This window comes from Crinia signifera, chromosome 1 (assembly GCF_055691185.1).
Source record: "Crinia signifera chromosome 1, ASM5569118v1, whole genome shotgun sequence".
Lineage (NCBI taxonomy): Eukaryota > Metazoa > Chordata > Amphibia > Anura > Myobatrachidae > Crinia > Crinia signifera.
The window spans coordinates 362,594,166-362,600,923 of record NC_139217.1 but is presented as its reverse complement, the minus strand read 5'-3'; positions in this window follow the sequence as shown (position 1 = coordinate 362,600,923).

The following is a 6,758-nucleotide window of genomic DNA, read 5'->3' as shown; positions in this document are numbered from 1 at the left end:
TTGGCTCAATCCGTATGGCATTTTATGCATTTGGCTCAATCCATTTGGCCTTATGTGAATTTTGGCTTAATCTGTGTGTTATTATGTAAATTTTGGCTCAATCCGTGTGTTATTATGTAAATTTTGGCTCAATCCATGTGGCATTATGTGAATTTTGACACAATCCATGTGGCATTATTTTAATTTTGTCTCAATCCATTTGGCATCATGTGTAAGGGGCAAGTATAATGGGGTCTAGTATTTTGTTGCATAATGTGTAGAAGTTGTATATGGTGTTGACACGCCCCCTGTTGAGTGGCCACACACCCTTTTCTGGAGCGCGCCTTTGGCGCGCGCACAACTACATCCTTCACTTTTGTCGCCATGGTGGGCCTGCATACTTTAAATGCCAGGGCCTATTTTTAATTCCATTCCCACCCTCTCCTGCCGCTCTCTTAGCATGTACACTGGCACCACTAACACCGCCCCTCCCCCACCCAAACCCTTTTTTATCATGGTGCCCCCCCTGTCATTTTATCCTGGATCCGCCCCTGCCTAATGGGATGGGTCATGTTGGAGGGTATGTTATAGTATACGTTGTTTTATATAATAAATAAAGTCCATCATGGCACCTGGAGATACATTTGTATTGTGCACAAAGTGTTACCTCAAGTTTTAGCTTTAAAAAAATCTCTAGTTGTGAAACCATGTGCTGAAAATCCTAGAAATACATTTAGGCACAATCAAAGCTCTCAGGAAATGACATTATTTGAGAATCTTAAACATAGGTTACATCTAGATGACTAATCTATTTCTCTTTTTTTTAATGCTGTCACTCTTGTGCTGGTCCACACTATGGTCCTGATTCAGACCTGATTACTGCTGTACCAATTTGCTGAGGCCTGTAATCAGACAGTCACCGCTCAGACAGAGTGAAAACCCGCCCTGTGCAAGTCTGAAAAATATCATTGACCGCTAGGCAACTGCAAATCCATATGCCAGTTGCGTAAGTTTGTCCCAGTTGCCTGGAGACAAGATAAATATTGGTGTCCCCCCACCACCTACAGTGTGATGTCTATGGTCCTGCTAGGAGGGGGAATCATCCACAGAAGTAATATTAATGGATTTAAACTTGCAGGGGAGGAGAGGTGCCCCCTTGGGAGTAGAAGCCCGGCGGCAGATGACTCCGTTGCCTCCCAGAGTTAAGCCTCTGCCATACGTAAGTCACACCATCAAATGATTTTCCAAGTGTGTGCAGGTGTGCATAACTCTGACACTTCCACAACTCTGTGACAGAGACAGGTTGACAAAGGCAGGAGCTGATGTCACATGCCCTCCCTGAAAATGCCTGGGCAATCCTGCATTTTTCCGGACACTCCCAGAACATGTCCAATTACCACCCACAAACGACGGCTTCCTGTCAATCAAGTTGCAAGGGGATTGTGAAAAAGTTAATTTTGATTGTTGTCTGTTAGGCTTCGCGCAACAGCGCTGAATAATCCCCTATGCAATACTGTATATCGTCCATTCAGCTGATGAACAAAATATTGCATAGAGTGTGCATGTGCAGTTGGAAGTGAACCGCAGCCCCTCGCATCGCTCGCTTCGCTCGCAATGCTTCGGGCACGGTGCCTTGCTGCGCTCGGCACACTATTTTATTCTCCCACCACGCCCTAGTGGATGGTAGGGCATGAAATACCACCTGTCGACATATGTCGGGTCAAAAAACTGTGAAAAAAACCATGTCGACCTCGCGACCTGTCGACCAAAATTCATGTTGACTGTTTCACCTGTGCATTCTATATGTTGGTATTTTGACCTTGTCTGGATTTTAAATGTTGGGATTTTGTCCTTGTCGGGATTTTAAACGTCGGGATTTTGACCTTGTCGGGATTTTGCAAATGGATGTTTTCACACCCTTTTCACATTATTTTAGTGTCACCTAAATGTATTGAAACACTTTCATTCAAATTGTTTTAGTAACCAGATCGTATTTCCCATACTTATAATGGGAAATGCGATCTGACCAAGGGGGACAGACCTGCTCGCTAGGCTCGTATATTCGCTTCCTAGTAAGCAGTTAAGTGCTGCACCGCCAAACACACGCCCACCCCGATAGGCCAAATCCCCACGAGCGAATATGTACACTTAAACATCCGCTCCCATGAGGAAAAATCTTTCGATAGTTACTCACCATCGAGTTTCCTCTGTTCATTATGAAAAGTAAGCCTGGACTTTTCATATGGCCACTTTCCAATGAATTCAGGGCCACGCCTGCATTTGCTGGGGTCCGCCCAGAATTTCCATGGGTATGCACATGAAACGCTGGGCAGACCCCAGCAGCCGTCCCCTTAATCTTTAGGGCTCACTCCTTATATTGCCTCCTGCCTGAGTTTACAAATTCCAGTTTTTAAGTTATCAATGAGTTGGATGTAACTGTCAATATATTAAGAATAATTCATAGCTTAGTAGTCCGTCCAATGGCATCAATGAGGTGGCTGACCATTTTTTTTTTGTTTTTGGGGTATTGCCAGTAGCCCTGACACCCAGCCCTGACCCTCTCTGTTCAGTTTTATAATAATTTTTACATTGCAGGATGTGTGTAAAGTTTTCCATCTGTTATCAATGTTGCTATTCCAAGGCTTTTTGGTACACAACATTGGATTATGGTTATTTCTGTAAATTATTAAAGCGGTTTTTATCCATCTCCATACATTGGAAGGCCCAGAACAGGATGCCTTTGTCAATGTTCTGCCCAGTGTACACCAATGAGAGGTCTGACCAGAACCCCAAACTACTGGGTATCCACTGATACCACTGTGAAGTTTTTATCCAAATACATCGAGTGGCAAGAACAGAACAGGCTCCCCGGCAGGGCCGGTGCAAGGCACCAGAGCGCCCCAGGCAAGTCGGGGTGGGGGGCCCCGGTGTCTGCCGCCCGGGTACCTGTCCTGCGGCGCTGTAAAGCTGGCAGCGGCGGCAGCGGGGGGGTCCCTGCAGTCAATAAGAAATAACGAGCGCTATCCGCTGGGCTATGCGGAAGCGCTTCTGTTTTGGAAACACTGGCCGCACGGCGCACGCTGATTGGCTGAATCTCAGCCAATCAGCGTGCGGCCAGTGTTTCCAAAACAGAAGCGCTTCCGCATAGCCCGGCGGATAGCGCTCGTTATTTCTTATTGACTGCAGGGACCCCCCGCTGCCGCCGCCGCCAGCTTTTACGCACATATACGCCGCAGGACAGGTACCCGGGCGGCAAGGGGGGGCGAAATACCGCCCTCCAGTGGCCGGCGCCCTAGGCAAATGCCTAGATTTGCCTAGTGGTGGCGCCGGCCCTGCTCCCCGGATAAAAGTTCTTGCCAACAGAAGGTCCACTCAACAAACAGCAGGTCCAGTTGGGACCACAACCCCCTAGTATGTGTTCTGGGATCCAGTGTTAACACTTTTTGAAGTTTTCAACAAAAACTATCTAGTGGAAGGCCCAGAAAAGGCTCCCTGGGTCAAAGTTCTTCCACTGTAAGGTCTGACCAGAACACTAACCCCTACAACCCATCCAGGATTCAACTGGACCACCTTGTTGATGTTATCCCAGATAGATAAACAGACCACTAAATTGTATATATATATATATATATATATATATATCCAGAGAAGGATCCGGCACCCAGGACTTAGGATGAGTCCAGGGGTGTAGCTTGCCCTGGTGCCGTTCAAGGGGCCTTACAGCCCGTGTAGACAGAGTTAGTAGAAGAAGGGCACTCAGGGACTAGAGAAGCAGGTGAACGTAGAACTCTATATATATATATATATATATATATATATATATATATATATATATATATATATACAATATATGGTACTTGTTTCCTAGCACGGCGCCCACGATTTTCATCGTATGCCATCGTTTTGATTGCATCAATCGCATCGCATGCGATCACCACGCTTCAGGTTGGCGTTGATAGCGGGGATGGCGTTAACAAGGGGGGTGCATTTAACATAGTAATCACCCATCACGGTGCCTGTACAATTACAAATCACATCGCATTACAATGGCATGCGAAAATCGGGTCCCATCGCATACCATCGCATATCTTAATTAGTGGTATGCGATGGAATACGATGGGCGCCGTGCTAGGAAACAAGTACCCAATATATTTCCCAGGCACAAAATGGGTGGATTTATTTGGGTCAGATCAGGGCCCCTCCAGCAAGCCCAGGCCCAGTTAATTAGTACCTGCTCCGCCCCCCCCCCCCCCCCCCCCTCTCAGCGGCCCTGGACATAGGATGTGAACCACAAAGGCAGGGGGAGGAGCAAACTGCAGAACATGGGACACAAATGGGGGCATTCAAATGTTGGTCTGTTCTTTTTTTCACGCCTATTCTCCCTTTTTTTCACAACTTTTAGATGTCGTGATATTAGTTTGCTATTCAATTCTTCCCCGTCTTTTAAAAGTTGACAGTTTTTTGAACATCTTTTATTTCACAGTGATTTTCAATGGGCTTCGTATTCAAATGTTTGGTGATAAGTTTCACGCCTTTTAATAGTCATTTGAAGTTGGTCAATTTCTAATCATTTTATTCACCTGGGTGTCGGGTGGTGATAAAAGTGTTATTTTTTTTTATATTGTTTATTTTTTGTTGATGAATGGCTTATTTAATGAGATTTCCTTTTTTTTTATAATGGGTTAAGGATAAACTTTAAACATAATAAAATGCAATTGAGCAGGGGTTCTCAAACTCAGTTCCCAGGACCCCACACACCTCACATTTTCCAGGTCACCTGGCAGTGCACTCATTACTCATTTTCACATTTTAAAAGATCCACAGATGGAGCTAATTATCTTACTTGTGATTCTGTGAGGAGACCTGGAAAACATGCACTGCTAGGGGTCCTAAGAACCAAGTTTGAGAACCTTTGCAATATAGTATAGGCACACATCCGCCCATAGAGTATAGGCACACACCCCCCCCCCCCCATAGATTATGGGCACACATCCCTCCACAGGGTCAAAAGGTCGACACATGCATTAGGTCAACAATGGGAAGGTTGACAGTCAAAAGTTTGTTCCTAATGTTGACATACAGTAGTCGACATGGAAACCGAAAAAGTGCCCTGCGTGTGCTCGCCATGCTTCGGACTTGGTGCCTCGCTGCACTCAGCACACTATTATATTCTTCCTCCACGCTCTAGTGGATGGTAGGGCATGAAATACCACCTGCCGGCACATGTCGGCTCAGAAAAAAACATGAAAAATCCAGGTCAACACTTTAACTATTGGCCTTCCCAATGTCGACCTAATGCTTGTGTCAACCTTTTCCATGTTGACCTAAGCCCTGTTAGCCTTCAGTGGTTGACCCAATGCATGTCAACCTTAATAGTGTCGACCTAATGACTGTATACAGGAAAACACCCCCCCAACTACTTCACATACAAGTCTCCCTAGTGTGTGTGTGTGTGTCATATGGATCACCCTGGTGGGTCAGCGACTGCCGGCTTCCTGTATAGCGCAGTGGCTCGTCTTCTCTCCTGTGGGCAGCAGGCTCCAAGCACAGCGCAGCAGCTCGTCGTCTCTCCTGTGGGCGGCAGGCTCCGGCTCCCTGCACAGCGCAGCGGCTCGTCTTCTCTCCTGTGGGTGGCAGGCTGCAGCACACATCCTCTGCTCTTCGTCTTCCCCTGCAGCTCCCTGAATGTGGCATCTGCCTGCTCGCACATCTGCTTTTCAGAGTCACAGTGCAGGACACATCAGGGTGTAGTTGGACGAGGGCCGTGCAAATTAAATGGCGTCTGCTTAACGGGGTGAGGGGCGCTCTTATAATGGAGACAAACTTGTATGACTGGGCAGAGGGCAGGGTAAAACAGGGTGGAACAAAAGAGGGAATAAAAAATGAATAAAATGCCACGCAAATAAAATATATGCAATCCGTGATATAAAAAAAAGGGATAAAATGGGCGTGAGATTAAAAGAGGGGACTAATTGGGCGTGATAAATAAGACAACTACTGCAGATTAGATGTCTAAAGAAAAAACATTTGAATAGCAATCCCGACCATTACTTCAAAAGACGTTAGATGCTTGAATTTGAAAGGTGTGATAAATATGATGCCCAAAAGTAAACATTTGAATACCCCCAAATCTGTCTGTCAATTGTCTGTCAATTGTCTATCTGTCAATTGTCTGTCAATGTTTCTGTCTGTCAATTGTCTGTCAATTGTCTGTCTGTCAATTGTTTGTCAATTGTCTGTCAATTGTCAGACAGACAATTGATAGACAATTGATAGACAATTGACAGACAATTGACAGACAGAAACATTGACAGACAATTGACAGATAGACAATTGACAGACAGACAATTGTCAATTGTCTGTCTGTCAATTGTCTGTCAATTGTCTTTCTGTCAATTGTCTACATAGAAACATAGAAACATAGAATTTGACGGCAGATAAGAACCACTTGGCCCATCTAGTCTGCCCCTTTTCTTAAACATGTTACCTCAAACCATTTTTGATCCTTATTTTTTTGTAAGGATATCAATATGCGGTACTTCTTTACTTTCACGGCGCCAGCATGGCGCCGCGCGTCAGAGTCCCCTTGCGGGGCTCGCTTCGCTCGCCCACGCTGCGGGCTCGGTGGCTCGCTACGCTCGCCACGCTAATTAAAATCAACTCCATGCCAACATGGATAGTGGAGGTATGAACTATCCATGTTGGCATGGCGTTAACTTAGTTTATTTTACTTAATTAGTGGCGAGCGTAACCCGGAAGTACGCGCGGCGCCATGCTGG